We start from the raw sequence: 12,753 nt of genomic DNA on the forward strand, positions 1-12,753 counted from the left end.
CTTATTTCACGGAGCCACGCATTTCCCATTTTCTGATTCGCTACATGCTTACCGAGGGCCTCTGTTCTGGCAGTCTTGGTGCCAAAGGGAGCTTAAGAGGGTTCAACGCTGGTCGACCACACTCGACATGTCGTAGACACTCGAGTCACGGCCCGGGGGTTAAAAAGAAGGTACCCTTCACCCCGAGTGGTCCGAGTGGCGCAGGCTACCACCCCCAAGTGCAGGAAACACAAATACCTTAACATAAATACACGAGAAAGTGATGGGGAAACAGCCCCGCCGGTAGCGTAGTGGTTATCGCACCAGACCAGTATTCTGGAGGTCGCATGTTCGGATCCCACCCGGCGGGCATTTTTTCACCACTTGCTTTTCGACTCAAAAAATTCTTCATCTCTTTCTATGACCCACCACAACCTCCCCTTTGCTTTCCAAGGTTTTTTTGACTTCCAACCCCTATTTTCTGTCTTATTTCATGGAGCCCTCATTTCCCATTTTTTGATTCGCTACATGCTTAGCGAGGGCCTCTGTTTGGGCAGTCTTGGTGCCAAAGGGAGCTTAAGAAGGTTCAACACTGGTCGACCACTCTCGACATGTCGTAGACACTCGAGTCACGGCCTGGGGGTTAAAAAGAAGGTCCCCTTCACCCCGAGTGGTCCGAGTGGCGCAGGCTACCACCCCCAAGTGCAGGAAACAAAAATACCTTAACATAAATACCCCAGAAAGTGATTGGGAAACAGCCCCGCCGGTAGCGTAGTGGTTATCGCACCAGACCGGTATTCTGGAGGTCGTGGGTTCGGATCCCACCCGGCGGGCATTTTTTCACCACTTTCTTTCGACTCATAAAAATTCTTCATCTCTTTCTATGACCAACCACAACCTCCGCTTTCCTTTCCGAGGTTTTCTTGACTGCCAACCCTTATTTTCTGTCTTATTTCACGGAGCAACTCATTTCCCATTTTCGGATTCGCTACATGCTTATGGAGGGCCTCTGTTCTGGCAGTCTTGGTGCCAAAGGGAGCTTAAGAGGGTTCAACACTGGTCGACCACTCTCGACATGTCGTAGACACTCGAGTCACGGCCCGGGGATTAAAAAAAAGGTTCCCTTCACCCCGACTGGTGCGAGTGGCGCTGGCTACCACTACCAAGTGCAGGAAACAAAAATACCTTAACATAAATACCCGAGAAAGTGCTGGGGAAACGGCCCCGTCAGTAGCGTAGTGGTTATCGCACCAGACCGGTGTTCTGGAGGTCGTGGTTTCGGATCCCACCCGGCGGGCATTTGTTCAACACTTCCTTTTCGACTCAAAATATTTTTCATCTCTTTCGATGACCCACCACAACCTCCCCTTTGCTTTCCGTGGTTTTCTTGACTGCCGACCCTTATTTTCTGTCTTATTTCACGGAGCCCCTCATTTCCCACTTTCTGATTCGCTACATGCTTACCGAGGGCCTTTGTTCTGGCAGTCTTGGTGCCAAAGGGAGCTTAAGAGAGTTCAACGCTGGTCGACCACCCTCGACATGTCGTAGACACTCGAGTCACGGCCCGGGGGTTAAAAAGAAGGTCCCCTTCACACCGAGTTGTCCGAGTGGCGCAGGCTACCACCCCCAAGTGCAGGAAACAAAAATTCCTTAACATTATTACCCGAGAAAATGCTGGGGAAACAGCCCCGCCGGTACCGTAGTGGTTATAGCACCAGACCGGTATTCTGGAGGTCGCGTGTTCGGATCCCACACGGTGGGCATTTTTTCACCACTTGCTTTTCGACTCAAAAAATTCTTCATCTCTTTCTATGACCCACCACAACCTCCCCTTTGCTTTCCGAGGTTTTTTTTACTGCCAACCCTTATTTTCAGTCTTATTTCACGGAGCCCCTCATTTCCCATTTTTTGATTCGCTACATGCTTAGCGAGCCTCTGTTCTTGCCGTCTTGGTGCCAAAGGGAGCTTAACAGGGTTCAACGCTGGTCGACCACTCTCGACATGTCGTAGACACTCGAGTCACGGCTCGGGGGTTAAAAAGAAGGTCCCCTTCACCCCGAGTGGTCCGAGTGGCGCAGGCTACCACCCCCAAGTGCAGGAAACAAAAATACCTTAACATAAATACCCGAGAAAGTGATGGGGAAACAGCCCCGCCGGTAGCGTAGTGGTTATCGCACCAGACCGGTATTCTGGAGGTCGTGGGTTCGGATCCCACCCGGCGGGCATTTTTTCACCACTTTCTTTCGACTCGAAAAATTCTTCATCTCTTTCTATGATCCACCACAACCTCCGCTTTGCTTTCCGAGGTTTTCTTGACTGCCAACCCTTATTTTGTGTGTTATTTCATGGAGCCCCTCATTTCCCATTTTCTGATTCGCTACATGCTTACCGAGGGCCTCTGTTCTGGCAGTCTTGGTGCCAAAGGGAGCTTAAGAGAGTTCAACGCTGGTCGACCACTCTCGACATGTCGTAGACACTCGAGTCACGGCCCGGGAGTTAAAAAGAAGGTCCCCTTCACCCCGAGCAGTCCGAATGGCGCTGGTTACCACCCCCAAGTGCAGGAAACAAAAATACTTTAACATAAATACCGAGAAAGTGCTGGGGAAACAGCCCCGCTGGTAGCGTAGTGGTTATCGCACCAGACCAGTATTCTGGAGGTCATGGGTTCGGATGCCACCCGGCGGGCATTTGTTTACCACTTTCTTTTCGACTCAAAAAATTCTTCATCTCTTTCTATGACCCACCACAACCTCCCCTTTGCTTTCCGAGGTTTTCTTGACTGCCAAGCCTTATTTTGTGTCTTATTTCACGGAGCCCCTCATTTCCCATTTTCTGATTCGCTACATGCTTACCGAGGGCCTCTGTTCTGGCAGTCTTGGTGCCAAAGGGAGCTTAAGAGAGTTCAACGCTGGTCGACCACTCTCGACATGTCGTAGACACTCGAGTCACGGCCCGGGAGTTAAAAAGAAGGTCCCCTTCACCCCGAGCAGTCCGAATGGCGCTGGTTACCACCCCCAAGTGCAGGAAACAAAAATACTTTAACATAAATACCGAGAAAGTGCTGGGGAAACAGCCCCGCTGGTAGCGTAGTGGTTATCGCACCAGACCAGTATTCTGGAGGTCATGGGTTCGGATGCCACCCGGCGGGCATTTGTTTACCACTTTCTTTTCGACTCAAAAAATTCTTCATCTCTTTCTATGACCCACCACAACCTCCCCTTTGCTTTCCGAGGTTTTCTTGACTGCCAAGCCTTATTTTCTGTCTTATTTCACGGAGCCCCTCATTTCCCATTTTCTGATTCGCTACATGCTTACCGAGGGCCTCTGTTCTGGCAGTCATGGTGCCAAAGGGAGCTTAAGAGGGTTCAACGCTGGTCGACCACCCTCGACATGTCGTAGACACTCGAGTCACGGCCCGGGGGTTAAAAAGAAGGTACCCTTCACCCCGAGTGGTCCGAGTGGCGCAGGCTACCACCCCCAAGTGCAGGAAACACAAATACCTTAACATAAATACACGAGAAAGTGATGGGGAAACAGCCCCGCCGGTAGCGTAGTGGTTATCGCACCAGACCAGTATTCTGGAGGTCGCATGTTCGGATCCCACTCGGCGGGCATTTTTTCACCACTTGCTTTTCGACTCAAAAAATTCTTCATCTCTTTCTATTACCCACCACAACCTCCCCTTTGCTTTCCAAGGTTTTTTTGACTTCCAACCCCTATTTTCTGTCTTATTTCATAGAGCCCTCATTTCCCAATTTTTGATTCGCTACATGCTTAGGGATGGCCTCTGTTTGGGCAGTCTTGGTGCCAAAGGGAGCTTAAGAAGGTTCAACACTGGTCGACCACTCTCGACATGTCGTAGACACTCGAGTCACGGCCTGGGGGTTAAAAAGAAGGTCCCCTTCACCCCGAGTGGTCCGAGTGGCGCAGGCTACCACCCCCAAGTGCAGGAAACAAAAATACCTTAACATAAATACCCCAGAAAGTGATTGGGAAACAGCCCCGCCGGTAGCGTAGTGGTTATCGCACCAGACCGGTATTCTGGAGGTCGTGGGTTCGGATCCCACCCGGCGGGCATTTTTTCACCACTTTCTTCCGACTCAAAAAAATTCTTCATCTCTTTCTATGACCAACCACAACCTCCGCTTTCCTTTCCGAGGTTTTCTTGACTGCCAACCCTTATTTTCTGTCTTATTTCACGGAGCGACTCATTTCCCATTTTCGGATTCGCTACATGCTTATGGAGGGCCTCTGTTCTGGCAGTCTGGGTGCCAAAGGGAGCTTAAGAGGGTTTAACGCTAGTCGAACACTCTCGACATGTCGTAGACACTCGAGTCACGGCCCGGGGGTTAAAAAGAAGGACCCCTTCACCCCGAGCGGTCCGAATGGCGCTGGTTACAACCCCCAAGTGCAGGAAACAAAAATACTTTAACATAAATACCCGAGAAAGTGCTGGGAAAACAGCCCCGCTGGTAGCGTAGTGGTTATCGCACCAGACCGGTATTCTGGAGGTCGTGGGTTCGGATCCCACCCGGCGGGCATTTGTTCACCACTTCCTTTTCGACTCAAAATATTTTTCATCTCTTTCGATGACCCACCACAACCTCCCCTTTGCTTTCCGTGGTTTTCTTGACTGCCGACCCTTATTTTCTGTCTTATTTCACGGAGCCCCTCATTTCCCATTTTCTGATTCGCTACATGCTTACCGAGGGCCTCTGTTCTGGCAGTCTTGGTGCCAAAGGGAGCTTAAGAGAATTCAACGCTGGTCGACCACCCTCGACATGTCGTAGACACTCGAGTCACGGCCCGGGGGTTAAAAAGAAGGTCCCCTTCACACCGAGTTGTCCGAGTGGCGCAGGCTACCACCCCCAAGTGCAGGAAACAAAAATTTCTTAACATTAATACCCGAGAAAACGCTGGGGAAACAGCCCCGCCGGTAGCGTAGTGGTTATAGCACCAGACCGGTATTCTGGAGGTCGCGTGTTCGGATCCCACACGGCGGGCATTTTTTCACCACTTGCTTTTCGATTCAAAAAATTCTTCATCTCTTTCTATGACCCACCACAACCTCCCCTTTGCTTTCCGAGGTTTTTTTTACTGCCCACCCTTATTTTCGGTTTTATTTCACGGAGCCCCTCATTTCCCATTTTTTGATTCGCTACATGCTTAGCGAGCCTCTGTTCTGGCCGTCTTGGTGCCAAAGGGAGCTCAAGAGAGTTCAACGCTGGTCGACCACCCTCGACATGTCGTAGACACTCGAGTCACGGCCCGGGGGTTAAAAAGAAGGTCCCCTTCACACCGAGTGGTCCGAGTGGCGCAGGCTACCACCCCCAAGTGCAGGAAACAAAAATTCCTTAACAATAATACCCGAGAAAATGCTGGGGAAACAGCCCCGTCAGTAGCGTAGTGGTTATCGCACCAGACCGGTATTCTGGAGGTCGTGGGTTCGGATCCCACCCGGCGGGCATTTGTTCACCACTTTCTTTTCGACTCAAAACATTTTTCATCTCTTTCTATGACCCACCACAACCTCCCCTTTGCTTTCCGAGGTTTTCTTGACTGCCAAGCCCTATTTTCTGTCTTATTTCACGGAGCCCCTCATTTCCCATTTTCTGATTCGCTACATGCTTACCGAGGGCCTCTGTTCTGGCAGTCTTGGTGCCAAAGGGAGCTTAAGAGGGTTCAACGCTGGTCGACCACCCTCGACATGTCGTAGACACTCGAGTCACGGCCCGGGGGTTAAAAAGAAGGTACCCTTCACCCCGAGTGGTCCGAGTGGCGCAGGTTACCACCCCCAAGTGCAGGAAACAAAAATACCTTAACATAAATACACGAGAAAGTGATGGGGAAACAGCCCCGCCGGTAGCGTAGTGGTTATAGCACCAGACCGGTATTCTGGAGGTCGCGTGTTCGGATCCCACACGGCGGGCATTTTTTCACCACTTGCTTTTCGACTCAAAAAATTCTTCATCTCTTTCTATGACCCACCACAACCTCCCCTTTGCTTTCCGAGGTTTTTTTTACTGCCAACCTTTATTTTCGGTCTTATTTCACGGAGCCCCTCATTTCCCATTTTTTGATTTGCTACTTGCTTAGCGAGGGCCTCTGTTCTGGCCGTCTTGGTGCCAAAGGGAGCTTAAGAGGGTTCAACGTTGGTCGACCACTCTCGACATGTCGTAGACACTCGAGTCACGACCCGCGGGTTAAAAAGAAGGTCCCCTTCACCCCGAGTGGTCCGAGTGGCGCAGGCTACCACCCCCAAGTGCAGGAAACAAAAATACCTTAACATAAATACCCGAGAAAATGCTGCGGAAACAGCCCCGTCAGTAGCGTAGTGGTTATCGCAGCAGACCGGTATTCTGGAGGTCGTGGGTTCGGATCCCACCCGGCGGGCATTTGTTCACCACTTTCTTTTCGACTCAAAATATTTTTCATCTCTTTCTATGACCCACCACAACCTCCCCTTTGCTTTCTGAGGTTTTCTTGACTGCCAAGCCTTATTTTCTGTCTTATTTCACGGAGCCTCTCATTTCCCATTTTCTGATTCGCTACATGCTTAGCGAGGGCCTCTGTTCTGGCAGTCTTGGTGCCAAAGGGAGCTTAAGAGGGTTCAACGCTGGTCGACCACTCTCGACATGTCGTAGACACTCGAGTCACGGCCCGGGGGTTAAAAAGAAGGTCCCCTTCACCCCGAGTGGTCCGAATGGCGCTGGTTACCACCCCCAAGTGCAGGAAACAAAATACTTTAACATAAATACCCGAGAAAGTGCTGGGGAAACAGCCCCGCTGGTAGCGTAGTGGTTATCGCACCAGACCGGTATTCTGGAGGTAGTGGGTTCGGATCCCACCCGGCGGGAATTTTTTCACCGCTTTCTTTCGACTCAAAAAATTCTTCATGTCTTTCTATAGCCCACCAAAACCCAAGCTTTGCTTTCCGATGTTTTCTTGAATGCCAACCCTTATTTTCTGTCTTATTTCACGGAGCCACTCATTTCCCATTTTCTGATTCGCCACATGCTTAGCGAGGGACCCTGTTCTGGCAGTCTTGGTGCCAAAGGGACCTTCAGAGGGTTCAACGCTGGTTGACCACTCTCGACAAGTCGTAGACACTCGAGTCACGGCCCGGGGTTACAAAGAAGGTCCCCTGCACCCCGAGTGGTCTGACTGGCGCAGGCTACCACCCCCAAGTGCAGGAAACAAAAATACCTTAACATAAATTCCCGAGAAAGTGATGGGAAACAGCCCCGCCGGTAGCGTAGTGGTTATCGCGCCAGACCGGTATTCTGGAGGTCGTGGGATCGGATCCCACCCGGCGGGCATTTGTTCACCACTTTCTTTTTGACTCAAAAAATTTTTCATCTCTTTCTATGACCCACCACAACCTCCGCTTTGCTTTCCGAGGTTTTCTTCACTGCCAACCCTTATTTTCTGTCTTATTTCACGGAGCCACTCATTTCCCATTTTCTGATTCGCTACATGCTTAGCGAGGGCCTCTGTTCTGGCAGTCTTGGTGCCAAAGGGAGCTTAAGAGGGTTCAACGCTGGTCTACCACTCTCGACATGTCGTAGACACTCGAGTCACGGCCCGGGGAATAAAAAGAAGGTTCCCTTCACCCCGACTGGTGCGAGTGGTGCTGATACCACCCCCAAGTGCAGGAAACAAAAATACCTTAACATAAATACACGAGAAAGTGATGGGGAAACAGCCCCGCCGGTAGCCTAGTGGTTATCGCACGAGACCAGTATTCTGGAGGTCGCATGTTCGGATCCCACCCGGCGGGCATTTTTTCACCACTTGCTTTTCGACTCAAAAAATTCTTCATCTCTTTCTATGACCCACCACAACCTCCCCTTTGCTTTCCAAGGTTTTTTGACTTCCAACCCCTATTTTCTGTCTTATTTCACGGATCCTCTCATTTCCCATTTTCTTATTCGCTACATGCTTAGCGAGGGCCTCTGTTCTGGCAGTCTGGGTGCCAAAGGGAGCTTAAGAGGGTTTAACGCTGGTCGAACACTCTCGACATGTCGTAGACACTCGAGTCACGGCCCGGGGGTTAAAAAGAAGGTCCCCTTCACCCCGAGCGGTCCGAATGGCGCTGGTTACAACCCCCAAGTGCAGGAAACAAAAATACTTTAACATAAATACCCGAGAAAGTGCTGGGGAAACAGCCCCGCTGGTAGCGTAGTGGTTATCGCACCAGACCGGTATTCTGGAGGTCGTGGGTTCGGATCCCACCCGGCGGGCATTTGTTCACCACTTTCTTTTCGACTCAAAAAATTCTTCATCTCTTTCTATGACCCACCACAACCTCCCCTTTGCTTTCCGAGGTTTTTTGACTGCCAACCCTTATTTTCTGTCTTATTTCACGGATCCTCTCATTTCCCATTTTCTTATTCGCTACATGCTTAGCGAGGGCCTCTGTTCTTGCAGTCTTTGTGCCAAAGGGAGCTTAAGAGGGTTCAACGCTGGTCGACCACTCTCAACATGTCGTAGACACTCGAGTCACGGCCCGGGGATTAAAAAAAAGGTTCCCTTCACCCCGACTGGTGCGAGTGGCGCTGGCTACCACCCCCAAGTGCAGGAAACAAAAATACCTTAACATAAATACCCGAGAAAGTGCTGGGGAAACAGAACCGTCAGTAGCGTAGTGGTTATCGCACCAGACCGGTATTCTGGAGGTCGTGGGTTCGGATCCCACCCAGCGGGCATTTGTTCACCACTTTCTTTTCGACTCAAAATATTTTTCATCTCTTTCTATGACCCACCACAACCTCCCCTTTGCTTTCTGAGGTTTTCTTGACTGCCAAGCCTTATTTTCTGTCTTATTTCACGGAGCCCCTCATTTCCCATTTTCTGATTCGCTACATGCTTACCGAGGGCCTCTGTTCTGGCAGTCTTGGTGCCAAAGGGAGCTTAAGAGGGTTCAACGCTGGTCGACCACCCTCGACATGTCGTAGACACTCGAGTCACGGCCCGGGGGTTAAAAAGAAGGTACCCTTCACCCCGAGTGGTCCGAGTGGCGCAGGCTACCACCCCCAAGTGCAGGAAACAAAAATGCCTTAACATAAATACACGAGAAAGTGATGGGGAAACAGCCTTGCCGGTAGCGTAGTGGTTATAGCACCTGACCGGTATTCTGGAGGTCGCGTGTTCGGATCCCACACGGCGGGCATTTTTTCACCACTTGCTTTTCGACTCAAAATATTCTTCATCTCTTTCTATGACCCACCACAACCTCCCCTTTGCTTTCCGAGGTTTTCTTGACTGCCAAGCCTTATTTTCTGTCTTATTTCACGGAGCCCCTCATTTCCCATTTTCTGATTCGCTACATGCTTAGCGAGGGCCCCTGTTCTGGCAGTCTTGGTGCCAAAGGGAGCTTAAGAGGGTTCAACGCTGGTCGACCACTCTCGACATGTCGTAGACACTCGAGTCACGGCCCGGGGAATAAAAAGAAGGTTCCCTTCACCCCGACTGGTGCGAGTGGTGCTGGTACCACCCCCAAGTGCAGGAAACAAAAATACCTTAACATAAATACCCCAGAAAGTGCTGGGGAAACAGCCCCGCCAGTAGCGTAGTGGTTATCGCACCAGACCGGTATTCTGGAGGTCGTGGGTTCGGATCCCACCCGGCGGGCATTTGTTCACCACTTTCTTTTCGACTCAAAATATTTTTCATCTCTTTCTATGACCCACCACAACCTCCCCTTTGCTTTCCGAGGTTTTCTTGACTGCCAAGCCTTATTTTCTGTCTTATTTCACGGAGCCCCTCATTTCCCATTTTCTGATTCGCTACATCCTTAGCGAGGGCCCCTGTTCTGGCAGTCTTGGTGCCAAAGGGAGCTTAAGAGGGTTCAACGCTGGTCGACCACTCTCGACATGTCGTAGACACTCGAGTCACGGCCCGGGGGTTAAAAAGAAGGTACCCTTCACCCCGAGTGGTCCGAGTGGCGCAGGCTACCACCCCCAAGTGCAGGAAACAAAAATACCTTAACATAAATACCCCAGAAAGTGATTTGGGAAACAGCCCCGCCGGTAGCGTAGTGGTTATCGCACCAAACCGGTATTCTGGAGGTCGTGGGTTCGGATCCCACCCGGCGGCCATTTTTTCACCACTTTCTTTCGACTCAAAAAAATTCTTCATCTCTTTCTATGACCAACCACAACCTCCGCTTTGCTTTCCGAGGTTTTCTTGACTGCCAACCCTTATTTTCTGTCTTATTTCACGGAGCGACTCATTTCCCATTTTCGGATTCGCTACATGCTTATGGAGGGCCTCTGTTCTGGCAGTCTGGGTGCCAAAGGGAGCTTAAGAGGGTTCAACGCTGGTCGACCACTCTCGACATGTCGTAGACACTCGAGTCACGGCCCGGGGATTAAAAAAAAGGTTCCCTTCACCCCGACTGGTGCGAGTGGCGCTGGCTACCACCCCCAAGTGCAGGAAACAAAAATACCTTAACATAAATACCCGAGAAAGTGCTGGGGAAACAGAACCGTCAGTAGCGTAGTGGTTATCGCACCAGACCGGTATTCTGGAGGTCGTGGATTCGGATCCCACCCAGCGGGCATTTGTTCACCACTTTCTTTTCGACTCAAAATATTTTTCATCTCTTTCTATGACCCACCACAACCTCCCCTTTGCTTTCTGAGGTTTTCTTGACTGCCAAGCCTTATTTTCTGTCTTATTTCACGGAGCCCCTCATTTCCCATTTTCTGATTCGCTACATGCTTACCGAGGGCCTCTGTTCTGGCAGTCTTGGTGCCAAAGGGAGCTTAAGAGGGTTCAACGCTGGTCGACCACCCTCGACATGTCGTAGACACTCGAGTCACGGCCCGGGGGTTAAAAAGAAGGTACCCTTCACCCCGAGTGGTCCGAGTGGCGCAGGCTACCACCCCCAAGTGCAGGAAACAAAAATGCCTTAACATAAATACACGAGAAAGTGATGGGGAAACAGCCTTGCCGGTAGCGTAGTGGTTATAGCACCAGACCGGTATTCTGGAGGTCGCGTGTTCGGATCCCACACGGCGGGCATTTTTTCACCACTTGCTTTTCGACTCAAAAAATTCTTCATCTCTTTCTATGACCCACCACAACCTCCCATTTGCTTTCCGAGGTTTTCTTGACTGCCAAGCCTTATTTTCTGTCTTATTTCACGGAGCCCCTCATTTCCCATTTTCTGATTCGCTACATGCTTAGCGAGGGCCCCTGTTCTGGCAGTCTTGGTGCCAAAGGGAGCTTAAGAGGGTTCAACGCTGGTCGACCACTCTCGACATGTCGTAGACACTCGAGTCACGGCCCGGGGAATAAAAAGAAGGTTCCCTTCACCCCGACTGGTGCGAGTGGTGCTGGTACCACCCCCAAGTGCAGGAAACAAAAATACCTTAACATAAATACCCCAGAAAGTGCTGGGGAAACAGCCCCGCCAGTAGCGTAGTGGTTATCGCACCAGACCGGTATTCTGGAGGTCGTGGGTTCGGATCCCACCCGGCGGGCATTTGTTCACCACTTTCTTTTCGACTCAAAATATTTTTCATCTCTTTCTATGACCCACCACAACCTCCCCTTTGCTTTCCGAGGTTTTCTTGACTGCCAAGCCTTATTTTCTGTCTTATTTCACGGAGCCCCTCATTTCCCATTTTCTGATTCGCTACATGCTTAGCGAGGGCCCCTGTTCTGGCAGTCTTGGTGCCAAAGGGAGCTTAAGAGGGTTCAACGCTGGTCGACCACTCTCGACATGTCGTAGACACTCGAGTCACGGCCCGGGGGTTAAAAAGAAGGTACCCTTCACCCCGAGTGGTCCGAGTGGCGCAGGCTACCACCCCCAAGTGCAGGAAACACAAATACCTTAACATAAATACACGAGAAAGTGATGGGGAAACAGCCCCGCCGGTAGCCTAGTGGTTATCGCACCAGACCAGTATTCTGGAGGTCGCATGTTCGGATCCCACCCGGCGGGCATTTTTTCACCACTTGCTTTTCGACTCAAAAAATTCTTCATCTCTTTCTATGACCCACCACAACCTCCCCTTTGCTTTCCGAAGGTTTTTTTTTACTTCCAACCCCTATTTTCTGTCTTATTTCATGGAGCCCCTTATTTCCCATTTTTTGATTCGCTACATGCTTAGCGAGGGCCTCTGTTTGGGCAGTCTTGGTGCCAAAGGGAGCTTAAGAAGGTTCAACACTGGTCGACCACTCTCGACATGTCGTAGACACTCGAGTCACGGCCTGGGGGTTAAAAAGAAGGTCCCCTTCACCCCGAGTGGTCCGAGTGGCGCAGGCTACCACCCCCAAGTGCAGGAATCAAAAATACCTTAACATAAATACCCCAGAAAGTGATTTGGGAAACAGCCCCGCCGGTAGCGTAGTGGTTATCGCACCAAACCGGTATTCTGGAGGTCGTGGGTTCGGATCCCACCCGGCGGGCATTTTTTCACCACTTTCTTTCGACTCAAAAAAATTCTTCATCTCTTTCTATGACCAACCACAACCTCCGCTTTGCTTTCCGAGGTTTTCTTGACTGCCAACCCTTATTTTCTGTCTTATTTCACGGAGCGACTCATTTCCCATTTTCGGATTCGCTACATGCTTATGGAGGGCCTCTGTTCTGGCAGTCTGGGTGCCAAAGGGAGCTTAAGAGGGTTCAACGCTGGTCGACCACTCTCGACATGTCGTAGACACTCGAGTCACGGCCCGGGGATTAAAAAAAAGGTTCCCTTCACCCCGACTGGTGCGAGTGGCGCTGGCTACCACCCCCAAGTGCAGGAAACAAAAATACCT

The 12,753-nt window shown here is 50.8% G+C and overlaps 3 non-coding genes across 3 annotated transcripts; all 3 read left to right on the forward strand.

The window, feature by feature from the left end:
- Positions 1 to 739: 739 nt before the first annotated feature.
- Positions 740 to 812, forward strand: Trnat-ggu (transfer RNA threonine (anticodon GGU)). The gene has a single exon. It is a non-coding gene; the product is annotated as a tRNA-Thr (tRNA).
- Positions 813 to 2,129: 1,317 nt separating this feature from the next.
- Trnat-ggu (transfer RNA threonine (anticodon GGU)) lies at positions 2,130 to 2,202 on the forward strand. The gene has a single exon. It is a non-coding gene; the product is annotated as a tRNA-Thr (tRNA).
- Positions 2,203 to 3,981: 1,779 nt separating this feature from the next.
- Positions 3,982 to 4,054, forward strand: Trnat-ggu (transfer RNA threonine (anticodon GGU)). Its single transcript has one exon. It is a non-coding gene; the product is annotated as a tRNA-Thr (tRNA).
- The last annotated feature ends 8,699 nt before the right edge of the window (positions 4,055 to 12,753 follow it).

This window comes from Haemaphysalis longicornis, unplaced genomic scaffold (genome assembly GCF_048455015.1).
Source record: "Haemaphysalis longicornis isolate Haplotype H1 unplaced genomic scaffold, Haemaphysalis longicornis Haplotype H1 scaffold_8, whole genome shotgun sequence".
Taxonomy (NCBI): domain Eukaryota; kingdom Metazoa; phylum Arthropoda; class Arachnida; order Ixodida; family Ixodidae; genus Haemaphysalis; species Haemaphysalis longicornis.